The following is a 14,036-nucleotide window of genomic DNA, read 5'->3' on the forward strand; positions in this document are numbered from 1 at the left end:
TCCTTCACTGCTACCTTTTTCTTTTGCTCATCCTTCCTTCTCTGTTCACTCTGCGCCCCCTGACATTATGGTAAGCTTGAATTCAACTCACACTTCAGGGTTCTAATTTTCTAATCATGACAGCTTTTTAAAAATTCAGTGGTTTGGAGTGACCACACCCTCCTTCCCATGCCTGAAGCACAATTATAAGTGATAGTCGCTTTGAGCAGGATAGGTACCATTTGCACAAGAAAGGAGCCTTATAGATGAGCTTAAAGAACAGTTTTATGGTGACACAACCCAGAAAACAACTGGAAAGGGACCCACCCTGTGGAGACTGTTGAAGTTGGCCCCCTCAGCTAGGAGGCAGCCTCAGAGCCACGGAAGGGTCTTTTGTTCAGAGGATTATTGGCCTTCCACGATCCCTTCTTTTTTTTTTTTTTTTTTGGTTTTTGGGTCACACCCGGCAATGCACAGGGGTGACTCCTAGCTCTTCACTCAGGAATTACCCCTGGCTGTGCTCAGGGGACCATATGGGATGCTGGGATTAGAACCCGGGTCGGCCACGTGCAAGGCAAACGCCCTACCCGCTGTGCTATCGCTCCAGCCCCCACGATCCTTTCTTAACTGGTCATGCCTGCTCCCACAGAGAACAGGCCCGTCGTCAGCAGCCTCAGCTCTTCACAGGAAAGGAGACGAGAGGTCAGTGAGTGGACGGGTGGGGCTTGGTTGATCCAGGGCTGGGAGATGGTGTATACTCCTGACAGCAACTGTATCTGCAAGTGGACACTGCTCAGTGTTGCATTAGACTAATTGGACGAGGAAACTGAGTCAGCCTCTGAGGAGCCGGGTGGGAAGCAAACATCGTGCGCTAGATTCCAAAGAGAAATGGAAGAGATCAGAAAAAAACGAGGTCACTGAATAGAGACTTAATCACAGAGGGTGTGAGATCAGGTAAGGAGGGGAGCTCTCAGGCCAGAGGTGTGGTTTCTGCTATCCTGGGTGAGGACAACCAAACAGACAAAGCAAATATATGCTCCCCAAAAGGCCCAAGTGTGCAGGGTTCGACATGGAACGGGCCACTTCCTTTACAGAAGCCCTGCCCTTGACTAAGTTGAAAACCGGTAATGACTGAGAACAAATATTTCTTTATATAAGGGATATATGTGAGATATATATATATATGGGATACACTGCTGAAAACGCTTCCCACTGGTTTGCCACGTATTCTAGATGAAGTTAATTTAAGATAGTTTTATTTAAGGGCTGAAAATCTGAATGCTTTGTTTATTGTCCTTTAGGGTTTGTGAAGCACTAGGAAATAGCTCCAGATTCCTAGATTAATTGTGATTTTTTTTTCTCCTTCTAAGGGAAGGGTGAGAGAAGACTACAGGATCCAGAATGAAGAAGGCCCACACAGTGGGGCCATGTTTCTCAGAGAACCCAAAAGGAAGCTATTGGTCAGGAGATGCCAGTGTATTGGTACACATGTGACTATTCACTGACATTGTTTTTTGATTGCTTCTGATTGCTTAAAAATCAATATACAAGAAAACAGAAGAGAGGGACGGAGGAATCGAAGCCAGTTGGCTGCATGCAAGGCAAAAACCCTTGAGATGCAGAGACAAAGTATCGATAGAAGCATCTAGGAAATGTATAGTGTTTTGTTGGTCTGGATCTGAGTATAGCGGAGTGTCAAGAGAGAAGCTAGAGATAGTGTTGGGATTCTGGATAAAATGGAATCTTTGTTGCTTCCATTGGACTAAGACTATTGAATTGTACCTTAAAATTTTGTGGGAAAAGGAAGAATGGAATTGCAGAAGGAGCAGTGGAGACTTTTTTTTTTTCTTTTTGAGGGATAATTTTAGATTTAAAGTTGCAGCTCCCGGAAGAGAGTGATGCAGTCTCTTACCCCCTTGCCTGGCTGTCTTCATCGGGCCCCTCAGAGGGGACAGGTTGCGTTTCCTGCCCACCCCCATCCCACCTGCAGCAGAGCCTCAACAGTTGAGGACCTCCGGAACCCAGCCACAGCCATTCTCAGGCCCACTCTCCACACGTTCAGACGAGCCTCATGCATGGGGGAGCTGGAGCTGGTGGAGGAACCCAGGTGTGCGGGACCCAGGGCTGAGATCTCCAAGGCTGCTCAGATTGGGACTGGGCCTCTTCCTCCCAGATTCCCCATTTTCCAGTAGCTAGGCAGTCACACCCAGAAACTGCCCCCTGCCTGTGTAATCCCATCAACGGCAAGGATCCAGAGACTAGCTCACGGAAGCTTAGTTCTAATAGCTTAGTTCTCCCTGACAAGCTACTGAGAGTCTATTGCCCACTTGGCAGAGCCTGGCAAGCTCCCCGTGGCATAGTCATATCCAAAATACAGTAACAGATATATAGATATATCTATAATATATCTATAATATATAATATATATAATAGATATATATATCTGTTACTGTATATATATACATATACTGTATATATACATATACTGTATATATATATGTATATATATATGTATCTTGGAGAGCTCAGCAAGCTACTGAGAGTATCCCGTCTGCACAGCAGAGCCTGGCAAGCTCCCATGGCGTATTCGATATGCCAAAAATAGTAACAATAGGTCTCATTCCCCTGACCCTGAAAGAGCCTCCAATCGTTGGGAAAGATAAGTAAGGAATAAGGAGAGGCTGCTAAAATCTCAGGCCTGAGTGTAATAGAGACATTACTGGTGCCCGCTCGAGTAAATTGACGAACAATGGGAGACAGTGATACAGTGATACAGTTATTAGGGTTGCAGAAATAAGAGCTTCAACATGTCTTTTAAACAACTTCTGCCTGTGTTTAACACTTACCTGACCATTGTTTATTTAAACCAAGAAACTGATCTTGACATGACATTATATATTGAAATTATTATAAAGGACCTCACAATTTTCCACTCATGTCCCAATCTGGGCAGTCCAAATCTGGGCAGTTTTCAGTTCCTACACAGCGTTAGTCTGCAATAGTCCTTAGTCTTGACATTTTGGAGGAATACCGGTCAATTGGACTGGAGCAGTTATAGCACAGTACGTGGGGTGTTTGCCTTGCATGCGACCGACCTGGGTTCAATTCCTCCGTCCCTCTTAGGTAGCCTGGCACACTACCGAGAGTATCCAGCCCGAAAGGCAGAGCCTGGCAAGCTACCTATGGTGTATTCGATATGCCCAAAACAGTAACAACAAGTCTCACAATGGAGATGTTACTGGTGCCCTCTCGAGCAAATCAATGAACAATAGGTCGACAGTGCTACAGTGCTGCCAGACAATTATTTTGTACAATGATTGTGAGGTTAGATCTGTCTATTGTTTGATCATGATTAGATGAAAAGCATTCATTATTGTGAATACTAACACAGAAAAGATGTGCCCATCTTCTTGTATCATAGCAAGGTATACCTTGATTTTTGTTGACATCTGAGGCACGGGGGGCATTAATCTTGATAGAGACTCCTAGGATACACTGGCCATACATATAATATTTTACCTTTATAATCTAGAGAGGATACAGCTCAAACTCCAGGGCTGGACCCAATTTGATGTGATTCCCAGAATCCAATTGAAACTCAGAATGATGCCAATCCAATGGAGAATCCTGGGCCTTTAAGGAGAGGAGATACTTCTGAAGGAGCCAAAGATGTGATCACACAGAATGGAGAATACCTGAACTCAACATCCCTTTGCTTTGACAATGCCTTAGCAATCACTCTTCTTTGCATGGAAAGTCCCAACCCAGCGCAGCTTGAAAAAAACACCTATAAATGCAGCCTTGCAAAAGCCAAGAAGGTGCATTGTGCCTTGCAGCCACCCAACCCTTCTACCTGGGTGTGTAGGTTTTCTCTTTTGCTTTCATAGGCGCACTCTACTCCAGGCATACCCTCATCTCAACATGGGATGTGTAATTCCCTTTCTTTTCCTCTTTAGGGTTCTTCCTCCCACCCCTCTCTTCTCTCACATCTCCTTAATGAAAGCATTTGCTTCTCTGTCTTCTAAAATTCTTTGAGGAGAGAATGGATGGTGAGCCTGGAGCCCATGGAGGAGTCAGGACATTAGTGGCCATACCTTGTAGGTGCTTTATCAGGCCCAGTTTCCTGGGGCACGTCACCCTTGGAGTCACGGTGTGCCAAGCAGAAGAGACGTAGCACTCTCCATCTTGTGGTTACTCCCCCCGAAATAACACTGATGAGCTATTAGTCTCCTCATTACAGCTCTAAGCATTCTTGATGAACAAATCAGTAATAATTCTGTTATTATTCACTGGAGACCCACCCAGCTATCTTATGATAAATATTGTTACATGACCCACATGCACTAATCCAACCCAGCCTGTCTTTTTTTTTTTGCTTTTTAGATCACACCCAGCTATGCTCAGGGGTTACTCCTGGATCGCACCCAGGAATTACTCCTTGTGGTACTTGGGGGACCATATGGGATACTGGAGATTGAACCCTGGTCGGCTGCATACACAGCAAACACCCTACCGGTTGTACTATCACTACCCACTGTACTAGCACTCCAGCCCCCTCTTCCAATACACATTTTAAAGTCTCTTCTGTATTAAAATGTTATGAATAGGAGCTCTCCAACACCTCCTTGGATCCAGTGATCGTCTCTTAACCCACTTCCCTTGTCACAGTCTTCCTTCACAGTTAAGCTTCCAAAGTAGCTAATTTATAGTTTATGTCCACTTCCTGTAATTAGCCAAGCCCATACTGTTTGTTGTATGAAATAATAAAGATTGGTCTCAATGGAACCATTGCCTCCTTTCATTTGATACTTTTTTGTATTTACTTTGCTTCCTATAATATTGTTGACCATGCCCTTCTTTCAGAAATGTCTTAAAAAAAAAACCCCACCATGAATTCAATGTTTATTTTATCCAAACAGATTTCCTGGCAAAGAGAAATAATTTCATTCGTGTACATACCCATAGCAGCAAGACAAATGTTCTTGTTTAGATGCATTGGTGGGACTTGTAAAAATTATTTTTATGCATTTTGTTGAATTTCCATGAGGTACGCAGTTTCAAAGTTACTCATGATTATCGGTCCTATATCTTTGAATAATGGAAGCACTTACTGCCAACACTAGAGGGAAGTATGGCAAAGTGATGGTGGAGAAGTTGATAAGTACTATCAGACTTGAGGTGAAAATCTCTGTAGGTGTCTGCTGTTTTTATTGCTAGAGATTTCTGGAAGGCGTCATTAAACTTCCCCCTCAGGCTCTGAGGAAGATCACAGCTAGTCCCTACAATAGAAGCCACCCTCTCAATGGACTGAGCATATGCTTTGCATCTGGTAAGCCTTAACATCAGCACACGGGGGCCCCTGGACCACTGTGGGCAACTTCTGAACATTAAGCCAGGAGGTACTTGAAGAACTCTGGGTGATGGGGTCTGCAGTGAGTACGGGGGTAAAGTGCTTGCTTGGCATTTGCCTTTCAGAGCTAGGACTAAGCCCTCCACAGTGCTGGGTGTGACTCCTCAGTCCCCCACTTCCCAGTACCATACAAACCTCTTCCAGGAAAGGATTGAAATAGGTGATTTTGGGGGAAGGGAAAAAAAAAGAAATAGGTGATTTTGATTTCTCCTTTTGTAGTGAGTCCTGAAAATAGAGTTCACTAAGAAGAGCATCTTTGTTTGCTGCAGTCCCGTGATCCTCCAGGACAGAAGTTCACCTCAGAGGCAGGTGATCTGTTCACTGGTTGTATACATGAAAGCTGAGACATAGACGCTTCCTTCCAGTTCCATAAATGGACACTCCTCCAAGAGAATGGTCATTAAATGCCAAACACACAAACATTTATCAGTACAGAGTGAGGAATACTAATTTTGGTTTCCTCACCACCTCTAAAAGTTATGTTTACACTCAACTGCAGTCTGTTCAGTGTGTAATAGCATCTTCTTTTAAAAAGTGAGCACTATAATTAAAACACACACCACTGATTAATTAAGTTCATTGTCTTATGTGAACATGGTTTACTTACCATCAAATAATAACCTTATTGACTTGAAAGATCACTGATCAGAGATTGCTCTAGCAGATAATTAATTTCAGAATTATTCGAAAATTGTAAACAATATTTGAAATATTGCCAGAATTGTCAAAAGTAACACAAAGACACTATGTGAACACCTGTTGTTGGAAAATAGACTGATAGACTTTTTAAAAATAAATTTTATTGGATCCCCATGAGATAGTTACAAACTTGCATGATTACGTTTCAGTCACAGAATGCTCGAGCACCCGTCCCTCCACCAGTGCACCTTGTCCACCACCATTGCTCCCAGTGTCCCTCCCACCACCTCCACCCCATCCCACTCCCTGCCTCTGTGGCAGGTACAATCCTTCTTACGCTCTGATTTTGGGTGTTTATGATTTGCAATACAGATAGTAAGAGGCTATGACGTTTGGTCCTTGGTCTACTTTCAGCACACATCTCCTATCCCGTTGATTCCCTCCAATCATCATTTACTAAGTGGTTCCTTCTCCATCCGAACTGCCTTTCCCTCCAGCAAGTGGGACTGGCTTCTAAACTGTGGTGTGATCCTCCCAGCCCTTACAGACCCATAGACTTGTTGAGTGCAGGGTTGCCACAAACCATTAATTTGAAAAAATGCACTCTGTGAAGTGCAGTAAAATAAAATGCAAAAAAATGAGGTATACCTTAATAGGAATAAATCTCAGGGGAAAACTGGCAGATGGGTTATTTTGCTTGCTTTCCTATGCATTAAGCCCTGAGGGCATAGTCTCCCCCGCCCCCCGGCTTTTTGCTCAGAACCTGTTACTAGCACAGTGCTCAAGTGTTCTCCCAGAGCTGCTCACGGGGACTATGAGATGCTGGGGCTCAAACCTGAGTCTCCCACATGCAAAACACATGCCCTAAAGCACTGAAGCTATTAAGAATTGCTTTATGGTTTGCTATAATCTGTGGTTCATGAACATGAGCCCTTTATTCTTTGAGAGATGAAGGTTTTGGTAACCTATCTCTCTGGTAGCACTGTAGCACTGTCGTCCTGTTGTTCATCGATTTGCTGGAGTGGGCACCAGTAACGTCTCCATTGTGAGACTTGTTACTGTTTTTGGCACATCGAATACGCCACGGGTAGCTTGCCAGGTTCTGCCGTGCTGGCGGGATACTCTCGGTAGCTTGCCCGGCTCTCCAAGAGGGATAGAGGAATTGAACCCGGGTCAGCCGCATGCAAGAAAAACGCCCTACCCACTGTGCTATAGGTTTTATTTACTTATTTTTATCTCATGGTGAAAGAGCAGTTTTATTTTTTATTAATTTTTTTTTATTTTATTCTTTTATTGAATCACCATGTGGAAAGTTACAAAGCTTTCAGGTTTAAGTCTCAGTTATACAATGCTCAAACACCCATCCCTTCACCAGTTGTGCTATAGGTTTTAAATGTCAGATGTAGATATGGGGTCTAAACTCTATAAACCTCAGAAACCAGGTAGTCAGATATTATATAATGTATTATATATGTAATGTAATCCCATCAATGCCCAAGATCCAGAGACTATATAAAACAAAGCTCCTGGAAGAGAGCAACACAGAATCTCCTGCCCCTATGACAGGCTTTCTTCACCGTGGTCCCTCAGAGGGGGGAAGGCTGAGTTTCCCTCCCTGCCCCAAGCAGAGAGCCGGCAGCTGAAAACCTCCAGAAACCAGCACAGCCATGCTCAAGGCCACTCTCCACACACTCAGATGAGCCTCACTCATGAAGGAACTGGCAGAGGAACCCAGGCATGTGGGACCTGGGGCTGAGATCTCCAATCCTGCTTGGATTGGGACTGGGCCTACTCCACCTACATCCTCCATTTTCCAATAGCTTGGCAGTCACACTCACAAACTGCCCCCAGCGCCATGTAATCTCATCAACGGCCAAGATCCAGAGACTATATAAAACAAAGTTCCCGGAAGTGCATGGCCACTTATAGTCTAGTTCACTAATGTGCTTAAAGCAGCACACGTGTGTTTGGTTTTAACATACTTGCTTGTATTCTCTGATATACATTCTCTGTCCCTCTCAGAGAGCCTGGCAAGCTACTGAGAGTATCCCGCCTGCACAGAATAACCTGGCAAGCTCCCATGGTGTATTCAATATGACAAATGCAGTAATAATAACAGGTCTCATTTCCCTAACCCTGAAAGAGCCTCTAATCTTTGGGAAAGATGAGTAAGGAGAGGCTGCTAAAATCTCAGGGCTGGGACGAATGGAGATGTTACTGGTGCTTGCTCAAGCAAATTGATTAACAATGGGATAACAGTGATAATGTAATGTAATATAAAACATAAAATGTAATAAAAATAACACTGATGCTGACCAATTAAGAAATGGATATAATTGACATAGTTATTTAACGATTTAGAATGAAAGTGACCACTTATTTATAAGAATGTTAATAAACAGTCTCTCGAGGCATGGATAGATAAGAGCCTATTGGCACAGACCAGGGCCAAAACATTTACACAGCAGTGTAACTATAGGAGCAAATTGGAGGCACTTTGGGCTGATTTTGAAGTCTTCCTCTGGTTTGGACAGCTGGTGCTAGAACTTTCTGCCCTCTAGACTGACATCACAAGGGAATTTCTAGACCTGCATATTGGAGCTTTAACTCTGTCTCCCGAATCTCATCTTGCATGGCCACTTATAGTCTAGTCCACTAATGTGCTTAAAGCAGCACACATGTGTTTGGTTTTAACATACTTGCTTGTATTGCATTGCATTGCAACCTCCTCATTTTTCACTGTTAGTCCAATTGCATGTTTATATTCTTATAATTTGACTTTCCCTCAATAAGTCATATTGTAATTATATGTAATTGACGTGAATCATAAGTGATGCCTTTCCACCTAGGTAAAAGTTTATTCAGTTCTGAACTGTGTATTGCAGTAGACTAACAGGAAAGGCGTCTTTAATACGTGAGTGTTTTTTTTACTCTCAAATATAAGTGATATCCTTGCATTAAGAACAGTGATTTACACAGGTACAGTTCCATTGTTCTCTTAATTGGTAAGCTTAAAAGATTATAGTAGCATGACTTCTTTCTAGGGAGAGGGCGAGAATGTGGGATATTTGGGTCAAACCTTTTGATACTCAGGACTTACTGGTGACTCTGTGTTCACTCCTGGAGGTGCTGGGGGGACAATACTCCTTAACCCCTTCCTTTATCACTCTGGGCCCTTCACTTCTCTCATTTATTGTTAATGGGTTCTATATGTATTTTTTTCTTATAAAAATGAAGGGAATATTCAGTCCTTAATAAGTATATGTGAAATGGTGAGGAAAAAGGATCTCAAGAAAGTAGCATCTCAAGAAAGTGCTCGGTGTGGTTCAGTAGCCATGAGTCCGACACAGCTGGCCAGTGCCCAGAGTGTAGCTAGTCTCAACCAAGATATTCTGTAAGTGTAAAATACACACCAGATGTCCATGACTTCAAACGGATGAATGAACGTAAAGTATCTCATTCACACTTTAAGAAAAATTTGCTAAATATTGAAATGATAAAATTTTGGTTATATTAAGTAAAATAAATTTAACAAATTCATTTTACTATTTTTATCTTAAAAATGTAGTCACATTTTAAAGTAGGAAATCTGAACGTGGCTTCGACTATATTTTATCTGGATAGTGCTTGCCCCAAACTGCCCCCTCCCACCCCCAACATTCCCTGGTCTCATTGTCAATGTGAGGATAAGTTTACTATGATGGATTACCTGAGATTCAATGTGGACACATCCATTGTTTCTGGACAAAATAACCACTCTTTTCTTTTTTTTTTTCTTTTTGGGTCACACCCAGTAGTGCACAGGGCTTGCTCCTGGCTCATGCACTTAGGAATTACTCCTGGTGGTGCTCGGGGGACCATATGGAATGCTGGGAATTGAACCCAGGTTGGCCGCATGCAAGGCCACACTCCAGCCCCCAAATTACCATTTTTTAAAAAATGTTTTTTTTTCAGTGAAATATGGCAAATACTTTATATAATATGCACCTTTACCATTGCCTTAAATACTTAAATAAAGAAACAATTGGGAAACTTGGAAACAAATTTATATATTTGGTCATTCATCTATCTACCTATTTATTTTTTACTGATACAATCAATAAGCTAGGGGTTGTGCATGCTTGAATAATTCCCAATCACTTCCTTTGCTAACTTGAGGTGAGGGGAGAGAGAGAGAGAGACAGAGACAAAGACAGAGACAGAGACAGGGACAGACAGAGACAGACAGAGACAGACAGAGAGACAGAGGAATGAGAGAGAGGAATGAGAGGGACAGATAAGATAAGGAGAAAAAAGAGAAGAGAAACAAATAACATTTTTGATAGGTATACAAAACTACTTAAACCGAAGAAAATTTTATGAGAAAATAGCCATACAGGCCTACTTTTCTTAAAAAAAAAGCAAAATTAACACCAAAAATAGTTGAAAATTTATCTTGCAGATCTTTGTTGACATGATTTCATATCTATCTCCTCTTCCCCCATGTTAAACTGTGTGACCTTGAACCCTTGGGAATCTCAGTCTTCTTACTCATAAGCCAGGTTTACCTCAAGAGATTGCTCTCAGGCTCAACAAGATAATATGTGTGAAAAACCAATATCAATGTGAATGATAATTATGGTTAATATTAGAAACAATTATGGCCATTAAGTTAAAATGAGGGTATTGGGAACAAGCAGTTTGTGGATTTAAACAATAATCTCTAGCTTCTATAGCTTCTAACTGGAGTAGAAAAGCCCAGTAAAGAAGCATATGAAATGTGTGGCACAATGCACAATCATATCTAACCCTTCAAATGCTTCTAAACACAGCTTCAGAATTGAACAAAATAGTTGACAGAAAACTCTCAGAAAATACTGCTGCAGGCTGCATTTTGATCAAAGGTGTAGCCTAGGCATTTTTCTTTAGGGGAGTAAAATTGAGGGCTATGAGGATCACTCAAGTGGTAAAAGCACATGCCTATGTCATGTCAGGCTCTGGGTTCAATCACTGGCACACTGTGGTCCCCTGAGCACTTTTGGTGAGGCACACATACACAGATTAGTTGGTTCAGGAGCACACTGAGAAATGCTCCTTCTTAGCTTTGGTGACCATTTAATCAATCTTGCTTGCCTTTCTTCACCTACTTATCTAAAGATAGCATATCTGGTTATTATAATATTTTATAGTTGAAGTGACTAGTCCAGTCAACACAAAGGGACCTAATCCATGATTCAGTACAGTAGTCCCAAAGTACATGTGTCTTTGATTACTCGATATGTGTCTGGTCTAACACAAATAACTATGTAAAGTATATAGTACTCTGAATAATAGTACTCTGATAATTGCTTTAGAAAAATTAAAGGAGATAAGAGATAATGGGGTTTGCATATGTTTCTTTGCTTAATTTTATGTCAAGATCAGAGAAGACTTCTGTAACTCTTTGAATAAAAATCTGAAGGACATGAAAAAGTATTACATGTATCTGGTAGGAAAGCACACCAAAGTAGGCAGAATAGTGAGTGCAATAACCCTAATATACGGGAATGCAACTGGCAGGATCTCAGAGCCTTGCAGAGACTGGTGTGGATGAGGTGAGTCAATATAGGATCAATGCCAGAGAGTTTAAGGTGAAGCCACACAGAGCCTTATGGTGACTCTGAGTTTCTTTTTGACTGGACTGGAGACACAGATGGAACTTTTGAGTAGAATAGTGATGCTATGCAGCTTCACTATTAATAACATCACTGAATTTAATACTACCTGAATACAAATTGGAGAGAGGTAAGGGTCAAAGCCAGTGGAAATACTGGTATCTGGAGCTGTGGGGGTAATGTGTGGCTGTAAGAAGCTGAGGTTGAAAATATTGAGATATTTGTTGGCAGATCACATATGGAGTAGGACTGAAGCAGAGGAATCTTGCTGGTTGATCACAGGTGTTTGACCTGAACAACTAGAAGGATAAAAATGTCTTAACTCATGTGGAATTTAGTATCTTTTCCTGAGTCATTGAAGGATTTGGAGAAGATAACTTACTGTGAATTGTTTATTCTTTCTATAAATCATGAAGTGTAGCTTAACCAATTATTATTGATATCATTAGTATTAAGAGCAGCGCAGAGTTTCCTGCCCCCGTGCCTGGGTGTCTTCACCAGGGATCCTTGGAGGGGAGGTGGGTTGAGTTTCCCTCCCCGCCCTGAACAGAGCCCCACCAGCTGAAGACTCTGGAACCCAGCCACAGCCATTCTCAAGGCTACTCTCCACACGCTTGGACAAGTCTCACACATAAAGGAATCGGCGAGGAACCCAGTTGTGTAGGACCCGAGGCTGAGATCTCCAAGCCTGCTCGGACTGGAACTGGGCCTTCTCCACTCAGTTTCTCCTGTTTTCCTGTAGCTAGGCAGTCATACCATAAATTGTCCTCATGGCCGTGTAATCCCATCAATGGCCAAGATCCAGAGACTATAAAACAAAGCTCCTGGACGTCTTATTGTCTAGTTTTCCCTCTTGGAGAACCCGGCAAGCTACCGAGAATATTATGCCTGCACGGCAGAGCATGACAAGCTCCCCGTGGTGTATTTGATATACCAAAAACAGTAACAATGATGGGTCTCTGACCCTGAAAGAGTCTCCAATGTGGCACCATTGGGAAGGACGCGTAAAGAGAGGCTGCTAAAATGTCAGGGCTAGGACGAATGGAGACGCTACTGGCGCCTGCTCAAGCAAATCAATGAACAACGGGATGACAGTGATACTGTGATGATGATGATGATGATGATGATGATGATTTTGATTTCGAGCCACACTCAGCTGTACTCAGGGATCACTTCTGGCAGGCTATGGTGCTGGAGACTCAACCCAGGCATGCTGTGTGCAATGCAATATTAATTCAGCTCTATTAATCAAATTTTCTAAATCAAAATAAAGGGAATCTTATGATTGTACACACTGCATCCAGCAGCTGTCAGGGGCTCTGGGAGCCATTCTCAATCATGTTTGGGAGCAGTACTTGGGGATTCTGCTTTGCTGGGAAGTGAACTCAGTCCCTCACTCTGTTATTTTTTAGTTTCTGCCAATTCTTTAGATCACAACTCAGTTACTCTCTGTGCCTCTCCAGGCCTTTTAACCTGGCCACTCAGCTCTCCCCTGAATCCTAGAGTGCTTAATTCCATAGTTTCTTCAGGAGCAGAGAAGATAGTTGATCTTCACTATTCTTACTTTGCATATTAGCAAATAGACCTACTTCACTGAAATTTATTTGTAACTCCCAAGTCAGCATTTTTAGCACTTTTGCAGTCATTTGTGTTCAATTACTTAAACGTGAACATTTTTTTTTCCTCTCAAAGTATCACTGCCTTCTTTTCCCAACTTTCATTCCATCAACAAGTGTCTTTTTAAGACTGTTTTTGGGTTGTAGGTGCATTTTTTTGCATTAGGGTTTTCTTTTTAATGTTATGTTGTTTGGAATGGAACCAAGTACAGGACTGAAGTGCTCAAGAAGACTGTGATATATTTACAAAGAAAACACATATGTTAATCAGCTTTGAGTTGCTGACTGTAAGTTAAGTATTAATGAATAAATAATATATATTATATAAGGTAACTTCTCACAGAAGCACACATGAAAGAAGATTTGTATTGAGCTGTGAGAAAATCATCAAGACTTACATAGACCAAACCATCTACTTCTAGGATTAATGTTCACTCTTTACTAAGTCAAGATGTTGGGGACACTTTATAGAAAATTTTAATTTCTTTGAAATATCAGAATTTACGGTACGCATTTTTATACTCCAGAAAGTTTGAGATGCTGGTGATAAATCTCAATTTATGATTAGTAGCTACTAACAGGCTGGGTAACCCAGTGGTTATCAGGACACACTTCTGGTTGTTTGCTTGGGGTCTGTCTCAGCGGTACCTAGAAGACCATCTGGTACTGAGAATCAAACCAAGGCCACCACATGCAAAGCATGCAGTCAATCCAAGAGCTATGTCTCCAAGCCAGGTGAATTCTTCCTAGTTATGGAAA

This window comes from Sorex araneus, chromosome 2, assembly GCF_027595985.1.
Source record: "Sorex araneus isolate mSorAra2 chromosome 2, mSorAra2.pri, whole genome shotgun sequence".
Taxonomy (NCBI): domain Eukaryota; kingdom Metazoa; phylum Chordata; class Mammalia; order Eulipotyphla; family Soricidae; genus Sorex; species Sorex araneus.